The following is a 10,838-nucleotide window of genomic DNA, read 5'->3' on the forward strand; positions in this document are numbered from 1 at the left end:
TTTTGCCCTTTTGTTTGAATGTTTACAGTGACAATATGAAGATATGTATGTCGACATACAGTATATTGTTGTATTTATTTTCTATGAGTTCTGTTTTGGGTTCAGTATACCCAAAGTTACGACAATAGGATGCACATTTGACAAAAATCATGCCGTGAAGCCTGGCGACCGTACCGAATCTGTCCCTGAATGCCTCCAAATGCTACCAAATCAATTTGTTACAGGGTTTACTTATTGAGTACTCGTTCACCTCACTTGCTACGAAACTGTTAGTCCTCTGGGCAGAGCAATATGGGAAGTTGCTGTTTCACTGTACCATGAGAACTGATCACTATATGAAATAAATGCAATTTCCAGGACAGCATGTTTTTTTTTTTTTTTAAACCATCTGTTTCCACCTCATTAATGAGCTCAATGAGTAGAGTTTAAACACCCGTGCGGAGGTTGGATCGCGATCCCTCCTTCGTAGCATCCGTTTCGCAGACAGACTCCAGCATCTGAACAGACTGCCCTATAGAGGCCCATATGGTCACCATGAGCCACCCTCACTCTGTCCCTGCTGGGCTGGAGGGGGCGGAGCGGCTCCTCTTCCTGCCCCTGCTGCAGACGGCCGCGTGCTCATGCGTCCGTACTCTGGAACAGCGCCTTACGTAACATAAGGAGGCTGCGGGGCTAATGGCACGTCGAAAGTGCAACCAGCTACCGACAGCATGTTGGGGGTGCTGCGCAGGGGCTGTACCTTCAGCTTTGGCGCCCATTATATAAATCCCATAATGCACTATAGCAGGCTGCTTCCTGCTGAACCGATGGGGACCAAGGAGCGGAATCCGTTTGCGCCGCTCCGGCTCCTAATTCAGCAGCGGGGCCCCGCCTCCGGCTGAAGGAACACCGAAAAAGCCATGAGAATGGACTTAATCCCTAATCTGGGTCTGCCCTAGAACTGCGTATCCCGTGGCAACGGCAGCATCCCCAGTCGCATCCTAGTCGGGCAGCCGAGGTGTGAAACCGGGCTGACCCGCGGGTGATGCGGTGGCCGCGACGCCCCAAACACGCTGCCAAGCTTCGACTCGTCGCACAGCCTCGCACGCACCCTGCTGCCGCACCTTTTCCCATCACCCGGCTCAAAATACACTTTACAGCCACTCGTGGGAGGAAGAATTCATTGGGAAACAGTTATTTTAGCATCCAGGGGCTGATCCAATCTATCGGAGCTTTTAGCTGGATTGATACCTAAAAATAGGTCTTCTCATTACTGTTTCACGCAGTGGATGTCTTTTCTGATGGGTTTAGGACGGATTTTGGGGATAAATAAATAAATTCCCGAATTTCCCTGAAGGAAAGCTGAACAGAGAATAGCGAGTAAGGGCGCTACTCCGATTCTCTTTGTGTGGCTCATGGAATCTCCGTGCGGATTAGTGCGTCACGTGACGTGTCTTTATTGTTCCTGAGGGACCCTGGGACGGGATGTTCGGCCCCCGGCCCCCTCGTCGACCCCCGGCACGGGGCGGCACAGCCCCCGGGGTTCGCCGGAGACCCATGTGCAGGACCACCGGGAGATTACTCAGAGCTTGTAATTGGGTTTATTAAAAGCTAATTGAGTTACAAATATTTACCTTTGCCTGTTTTCACAGGCAGCCCGCTATTATATACGGAGGTGTTTTCATTGGCTCCGAAAGGGGTCCGCACTTTTATCCTCGCAGCCCGAGACCGATGTGGAAATGGGGTCAAGTGACTTTGGAGGCGTTTTTGAGCCCTCCTCGGAATAAGTAAACAGGGCCTCTCCTTATCACACGGCTCTCGTGTTGGTCCAGAACACTCACGGCATTCTTTTCGGGTCCATTTTCGTTACTTATTTCCCTCCGTCGAGGGTCGGCGAGGAGTAGAGGTGGGGCGTGTGCCGCGGATCTCCGAGTTCAAGGTTCGGGTTCTTTCTTTGTTGTGCGTGAGGCCTTTCAGAAAAATGGAACACAGGACTAATCTCCCCGTGTGAATGATGGGGTCGTACACCCCCCCCCCCACCCCCCAACACACACACACACCCACCCGACTCGGACATGTCACACACTGGCAACCCTAATGGATGGACCTGGACCTGAAGGCTCTAATGTGCCCAGTGGCTCAGAAAGGAGAGGACGGGCCTGTCTCCCGGCACAGCGGGGTGCCTGCGGAGGGGTAGGCTGTCAGCGATGGGGGGGATGGGGCGGATGGGGGTACAAGGGCTTCGGCACAGGCCTGGTCCTCCAGCAGATCACTAAGCACTCATGTAACCTCACAGGAATGCAAAAAAGTGAAATGTTAAAAACACGTTTCACTGCAAGGTGACCTGCTACTTCTCCCTGGATGTAGTCCCTCCTGGCAAGACCCCCCGGCACTGTTCACGTGTGACCGTGTGTGCATGTAGCTACATACGTGTGTCTTTGTGCTTCAGCTGGACTAGAAGTTGGCAGGTGGAGTGAGTGATCCTCGGTACCACCATTCAGAAGAAAGAGGGCATGGCCAGAGGGCAGGAGGGCAGAGTAGATGCCCCTCTGAGAAGCCAGGACAACCACTGAGAAGAAAAGGTACCCCAAGAGAGACCACAATGAGCATAGGTCACCTTTCTCAGTGTATGACAAGATGTATATGTGGCTCATAAGTTAGAGTCTAAAAACATGGTGCAACATTCATGAATATTCTGGGGAGCAAAAACATGAGTACTTGTGTATGTGTGCGTGTGTGTGTGTGTGTGTGTGTGTGTGTGTGTGTGTGTGTGTATACACTATATATGCAGTGGTGTGAAAAAGTTTTTACCTCTTTCCAGTTTTCTCTTTTTTACAGGTTTTTTGCAGGTCAAAGCTGACAAGATTTTTTTTTGTCAGTTCTAATAGTAAATGAATGAAACCCTGGAGAGAGAAAAAAAATGGCAACAACATTGTTTCTTCAGTCACTTCCTTTGTGTGGAGGAAAATAAAATGTGCAACTGTATGAAAAAGTAATTGCAGCAATACAGTCAATAACTGAGCCACCTTTAGCCTAAATTTCAGTTTTTGATGCTGAGAAAAATGTGTCGTTCATTCACTCATAGCAAAGCGTCAGGGTACTGTAGGAGCAAGGTATCCCCGCAGCATCACACTGCCACCACCATGCTCCAAATATCACCAGATTTCAAACAAAAATTGAATGTAAAAGAGCTGCAAAGATAAAGAAAATTAGAAATACGTTTTCACAGGATTGTATTCGTGCAGAGAGACAGCCATGAAAACCGCCAATGAAAATATTGATAATATTGGAAATTTAATCTGTTGTGCCCCAACACAATCCATTCTGAGCGTCGCCATCGCTGTGCAAATGAAATCGGAGAGCAGCGAGACACGATGTTCTGCGTACAGATTAAGATCACTGAGTTCGTATACTATCTGGGGATTTTTAATCCTCATGAATGCCGCCATCTGATGAAGAATGTGCAACGGGTGGAGGGAAAAAGTCATTCAAAACAACAGACAGCAGAAAGAATAATCCCAGGAGTGATGAATTGTGATGTTTGCATTTATAAGTCGTCTGTGTGTGATCTACGATCATATATTAATGTACAGTTTTCCATTATTTCCATTTTATCCACATCGCTGTTTTTTCTTTTTTTAACCGAGGGAGCTGTGGTGTGAATGATGCACATTAACCTGAGAAGAACCAAGGCTCTGGCTCCGGTGCTGCAGGGCTGATGTGTCTTCTTGCTGTTTCAGTCAAGGCTTTTGACTGACTGCGTTGCCTCGGATGAACCTGGAGCTCCCACAGAGTCCATGGAGCTTCGCGGCTCAATTCTTTCTTAATCCCTCCTCCGTGTGTATTGTTGAAAGGAAGAGGTTAAAGGTGCGAAAAAAGTTTGCGAAAGAAGTCATCTGCAGGGGTTACTTTGAAACTTAATGCCACGAGAGGATGGTTTTGGGTCACGCTCACACTTTTACGTAAAAGTCATAAATCACAGCTAATTTTAGCCACAGTTCGAGCATTGTGACCGATGCCAAGATGATGAGAAGCACAGTGGTTTCGCTGAGGATTCGGCGCCGTTGCCCTGGAGGCTCATGGGAGTGGACAGCACACCGAGTGCAACCGTGACCGTTACGCTCGGAGGGGCCCCATATGGTGCTCAAACACAGGCCGCTATTCAAACTCATTCCGGGACGGGGATCATGATTTACTGAACCCATCTGTGTCCATTTCACACCTCTCAGCACAAATAATTGCAAAAAGTGGTAAAATTAATTTATACCCGGTGTTGCTGGAAGGGGGCGTAACTCTGATGATGACTGCAAGACACAGAAAGACAAGCACATGACCGAAGGAGCTTGTCGCATGGACAGCCAGCGCACGGCGTTAATGATAATCTGCTCCTTGGCCAAGGCCTTCGTTCCCATTGACGGGGGGTAAGAAAGCCTACCACACACACACACACACACACACACACACACACACACACATTGCAGTTCCTGTGCTCCTAATCATCCTATCTTTCCGCGTCTGGGAGGGTGTAGTGTTTCGAGCTACGGCAAGGTACTCACCCTAAATTGCTGCAGTAAAATTGCTCAGCTGTATAACTGAGTGAATAACTGTAGGTAGATTAACGCTGTAAGTTGCTTTGGAGAAAAGTGTCAGATAAATGAAGAAATGTCCATGTCTGGACGCCCCCTCTAGCTCATAGGGTTGATCCCGTAGGTGGAATGGCGGCTAAAAATCGGAACCAACAACAAGCACTTTTGTCAGCTGCGCGACTCAGGGGTGGTGTCATCGCGGCATGACGGGATGGGGGATTTTCATCCCCTTGGGTCCAACTGTATTTTTACACAAGCAGCTTCACGTCATTCCCCACAGGTCAGTGCAGGGGAAGATCTTTCAAAACAAGCGTCTCCCGACCGCGGCCTTGACTCTGAGAAGGTCCGCGGTGTCGATTTCAGTTTTCCGAGAGAGGCGTAAGATCAAAAGTGTGACTTGCGCTGTTTTCTTGCGTAAAGTGCTGACAAAGCGGTGTGGGGGCGGAGCTTGTCGCTCAGCAGATCTGCACTTTGCAGCGCGATCTCGCAAGGACACGCAAAGGCTTTTTAATGAATAGAAACAACGGCGGCTATTTTTAGCCCCCTTGCTGCAGTCATTGGGAGAGGGGCCCGCACCGGTTGGTGGGCTGCGGTCCGTTCGCCCCCCACCCGGATCGCCGGACTGCAGAAGCCCGGCTCCGAGCTCAGACTCTCCCAAGCTCCAAGTACGGTAAAGTACCGCAGTCCGGTGGAGGCACAGCTGGCTCAGGGCCCGCCGCCCCACAGTCTTATCTGGCTGGATCGAGGTGACGGTCGTGACGGTGCTGATGAGGTGGGCCCTGCGGGGGCGGGGCTTACAGTCTCGGTGCACGGGAGGCGACGCAGGGTGCACACCTGACAGTTCACATCCAGACAGGAACTTGGGTTTGAGCACCTGAGTCACATACCGGTCCTCTACCATTTAATTCTAATTAGTCATCATGGCACTTTCCTCCAAAGTGACTCTCGGCATGAGTTTTGTACATTAAGATGTAAATTTACAGCAGGGTAATTATTACTGTGTCAATTCAGAGTAAGTGCCTTGATCAAGGGTGCTAAAGCAGGAGGTGGAATTGAGAGACAACGGCTCCGACCACTACGCCACCTGCTGCCCAACTTGGTCCCAAGTCCAGTTTCCGTTTTTTTCTAGGTATCAATTCAGAAAATGACTCTTTACCCATTACTGCCACATTACATGTTACATTAGGTTTTAGGGATGGTGAGAAGTGTTTCTACGTGGAGGAACGTAAAGAATAGCAAACATTTCCTGAATGAAACAATTAATGTAGCTGCACACTTTTTTGAAATAATAATCACGTCCACTGCCTGATTTTAATGGTAAAGCAGCAGAGCTTCACTGAAGAGAATCCAGTTCCTTAACCACCATGCTCCTCCCTGCCGCTTTTTTGCCTCTGTTCATCATCGCTGCCGTGCGTGCGGTGCGTGCGTGCGTGTGTGTGTGGGGCACTCTCACCTACACCCGCACTTTCAGGCTCAAAAGCAGGTAGAGCCCAGATACTCAGTCCCAGCTCAGCACCGTTAAGTACATGTAAATTATGACAGATTATAATCATAAAGATGAGATGCTGATAACCATCCACAATTAACATGCACCGTTATGCTCACAATTAAGCGTGGGGTTAGGCCAAAGCAGACCTTGCACCCGTGTGAGCGCGCAGTGGCACTGTCGACGAGACACGAAGGGCGTTTCAATAGGGTGCCGTCGACTGGCCCACCCGATTTCTTAATTTCAGCTCGATTAGAGCCAGGCTGTTCAATCATGTAGCATCGTTTCTATGCCAACCCAAGCTTTCCATAAGCAAGGATCTAGGAGGATGGAGAGGAGCACAAGCACCCTTTCAACTTGCGCTGCTTCCAGAAACACGATAGCCCGTTTACAGCCTCATTATATACATGAAAGTGAAAAAAGAGCTGGTCGCTTCCCAAACCGTGTGTTGAACCCCACTGGTATATTTACATTTGCTTATGTGGTTTTACCGTAGGCTTCGTACCCAGGAGCGCATGTCCGGGAGGTTCTCTCCGTCGTTGTAACGCGAAGGTCCTCCCTACCGCCCCCCTCTGCTGACCAGGAGCGTGATGCCAGCGGCAGCTTCTCACCAGATTGAAATGGACTCGAGGCAGATGTTGGGACACTTGGCTCTTGCTAAAAACAACTCTGTCCATCTTTGGACGGAAGTGTGATGCAGCTGCCTGTGACGCACTTTGGAAATCTGGATTTCATAACTGTGTAACTGGTTTAATAACTGATTTTATAACTATGTGAACCTAACCTTTCGCTTAGGGGTACTGAATATGTTAGGGCGCCAAATGGAAAAATAAATTGTAATCCTGGAAAATTTAATTTAAAAAACAATAAATAAACAGTTTTATTGGAAAACTCAAGATTTGCTTCCTTATATGTTATGTAAGCATGGTGTGATGCATCGCCGCCCTGTGTCTTTGACATGTTGCAACTTTGTAGGTAACATTTTCAATGTTCAACAAACTGTAAATAGTTTAAATCTAGTAAATAGTTTATATCTCTTCAGTGTTGAAAATAAATTTTCGCTTTGTTTTCAGTCATTAAACTATACATTTCTGTCCTGTGCGCATGTAATGTAACGAAGTGCTCAGTGCCACTGCCTTTGGACCTGAAGGTTACCAGCTCAAATCTCAGTGCCCTAGTACCATTGAGCAAGGTACTAACGCCGAATTGCTCCTCTAAACTTACACAGCTGTATAAATGGCTTTCGAGAAAAACATCCTCTAAATGAATGTGTCATCATAAGAAATACCACAAAACACAACTTTTTTGATTTTAAATTAAAATTTTATTTTCCCTTCTTCATAATATGCGTGTATCTATAGAATAAAAAAGTAATTTGTTGTCATATATATGTATGTGTACCTTTTTTAATTTAATTTAAGAGGTGCTGGATTGATTCTTGTCTAGCAGTGCCAAAAATCCAGCCCAGAGCAGCTTCAGACAGTTGCCACCTTACGGAGTCACTTGATGTTTGAGTTCGTACCGAACCATTCCGACCGGCTGTTCCGTAAAACCGGTTTTCGTTTTATCCCAAAAAGTTCCATGATTAAATTCCTTTACAGCCCTGGTATAAACAAGCATATGCTGGAAAATACACACACGGTCGTAGTTCCCACGGCAACAGGGCCCTTTATGTCACACTCCCCTAAGCAGCTGGAGTGAGCAGGCCAGGCCAAGCAGGACCCACCCACCCAAAACGCCGGATGGACGTTGGGTTTGGTTCCAGTAGGCTATGGTGATGTGGGGCAATCCAAAGCATCGGCACATCGCTCCATTCCCCATACCGCACTCGGGAGCTCGAAGGTTAGTCACATGCACTCTTGCATATTTGTGCATGTTTATTTGAGTGGAAAATCAGTGAGATTCCCAGAGAGGAGACTTTGCGGACGAGTGTGTGTGTGTGTGTGTGTGCGTGTGCGTGTGCGTGTGTACGTGCACGACAGGGTTGGAGCAACAGAGACATTAACGTTAACAGTTACCAACAATCTTCTTGCTGCTGCCACTGGGAATCTGGCGCGTGGGAAAAGAGACAATGTCACTAATGTTAATGTAGCTTTATGAAAAGGTTAATTTAATTCAAAGCACATTTATAACCCAAATCATATCGCTACCCTAGCGAGCGAAAGGAGGCCTTTACAGCTGCACACTCGGAATGTGTGTGTTCATGCCAGGCAAGCATCTCAACAGCAACAAAAAGAAGCTGTGAGGAAGATAAAATCAGATTTCTGCCCTATTGATAAAGAGGGAAAAATATTAAATATACGTATATATACTGTATATAACGTATATAATGCATATAATATGTCTTTTTGTGCTGGAACGAGCAACTGCCCATGTATCTTGTGTTGGCTTTGCTGGCACTAATAGAGGCACGATGGTGCAGCAGGTGGTGCTGGCTGGTTTCTCACAGTGCCTGAGCCGCACACTTGGTTGCAGGTTCACATACAGTTTTTGGTGCAGGAGCGTACATGTTCTCCCTGTGTTTAAAATCCAAAGATATCTATGAAAGCATATCATGGTAAATCACTGCTGTACCCTCCTTTACCATGAAAACCCCACGAATGGTTGCTCCGATACAAGTCTGACTCGATGCACTAACCCCACCCATTATCAATGAAATTTGTCAACATGTTTGGAGACATTTACATGTATTCATTTACAGACACTTTTCAGCGATGCGACATACGTCTCATGGAAAATACAATGTGTTCATTACATTAGGAGAAAGAGAGACGTGGTTGCAGACGTGTGATTCTCAAGTGCAGTTGTTTTGTTTCTTTCCATCATATAAAGCAACGTTCATCACACAAGTAGCTGCAAAAAACTTTATCCAGATATTGATGATTCTTAATCACTTTTCTAATATAATATATAATATATATATATATATATATATATATAATAAACATTTACATTACACTACAGGAGTAGCTGCGTGAAGGTTTATCTGTTATTTAACAGTCATGATCTCAAAAATATAGAGCATGAACATTTACACATTGCATGAACTTAAGAGATCATGGGTGAAGTGAGTCCGGAAGAGGTGAGTTTTAAGAGCCTTTTTAAATGTGGACAGAGATTCAGCAGTTCTGAGTGAGAGAGGGAGGTCATTCCACCACAATGGAGCCAGAACAAAAACCTTTGTGCTTTACTTTTCGAGCGTGAGACCACCAAGTGGGCAGATGTGGAGGAGCGTAGCTGTCTGGTTGGGGTGTAGTGGATGATCCAGTCTTATAGGTTTCTGGGAGCAGTTCCATTTATGCTTCTGTAGCCCATAACCAGAGTCTTGAATTTGATCCGTGCCGCTATAGGAAGCCAATGCAGAGAGATGAGGAGGGGAGACACGACAAAGGAAGTTCAACCTGACGTGACAGCCAAGGAAGTTCAACCTGAGCCCAGGGAAGGTAAGATATCGAAAAATAAGAAAATTGTGAGACCGGTCTAGTTAGAGGATGGGCACTTACTGTTACACCGTGATGTGTGATATCAAAATTCACACGGTTACCAACAATCGCGGACCCCCGTGCAGAACAAGGGCAGCAAAAGCTAATGCTTGCACCAGACGGGCAACCGAATATAGAGCGAAGTAAGTAGAGCCGGTTGTCCGTAAGCGATGTTTTCGCAGAGTGAGTAAATACCGGTGGTGGCTACAAGAAACCTACAGTTCTGGCCAGACAAGAGGCACCATCCTTACTACCGCTAGACATGATTAACGCCCATGCATAACTGAGGAACTCTCATTTGAATATGCAACTAACAATCGAAATTATTAAGTTATGTTTCATGCCCGGGAGGGGGTGCGGTGGTACAGTGGGTTGGACCGGGTGCTGCTCTCCGGTGGGTCTGGGTTTCGAGTCCTTCTTGGGGTGCCTTGCGACGGACTGGTGTCCCGTCCTGGGTGTGCCCCCTCCCCCTACGGCCTTACGCCCTGTGTTGCCGGGTTAGGCTCCGGTTCCCCGCGACCCCGTATGGGACAAGCGGTTCAGAAAATGTGTGTGTGTGTGTGTGTTTCATGCCCTTCGACCTCCCGTGACACACAAGGCTACTTATTTGAAAGAAAAAAAAGGCTGAAAAGATGGAAATTCGAAATAAATGTTTAATAATTCACTGGACTTACATGCATCACTGGACAGAATCCCTTATGTTAACATCAGAAATGGGACACAGTATGTACGTGTGGTCCGGTTTCAAGGGAAATGGAAAGAGAACGAAACGTTGGAGCCAATCACGTTGAGAAGAGATCAGAGTCTTTTTAATGTCGCCCTGGGACAAAATGGTAATTCAAACTGTTCCTGGATAAAATGGTTGTGTAATTGCAGAAAAAAAGTGAAATCCTTTTTAAATCCATTTATAGAGTGTGATTAGAACATAACACACAAAAAAAAAGCCTCTGAGCAAAATCTTCTGAAAAGGTAGCCGCTGGGATCAGACCTCAATTCACTCGTGCCCCTCTAGTAGCGTTCCGCGCTTTGAATTTAATCTCTGAATTTAAGAGAGGGCAAAAAAGAGTAGGAAAAAGCGCAGTTCAAAAAACCTGACTGTCATTAATACCAGAGGATTTTCAGCTGATCATTAGGCACTTGCGGAACCAAAATACCAGCAGAGCTAAATAACCGGATCGATGTTTGCTCGGCCTCTAGCGTGATTCAGGTGTCTCGTTTGGACCCAAAGGATGAGGGCTCAAGCCAAGGGAGGGTCCACCTGGCCAGCGCGCTACAGTGGTACATCAGTGGGCCGCGGCCACATGG

This window comes from Scleropages formosus, chromosome 16, assembly GCF_900964775.1.
Source record: "Scleropages formosus chromosome 16, fSclFor1.1, whole genome shotgun sequence".
In the NCBI taxonomy this organism is placed as follows: domain Eukaryota; kingdom Metazoa; phylum Chordata; class Actinopteri; order Osteoglossiformes; family Osteoglossidae; genus Scleropages; species Scleropages formosus.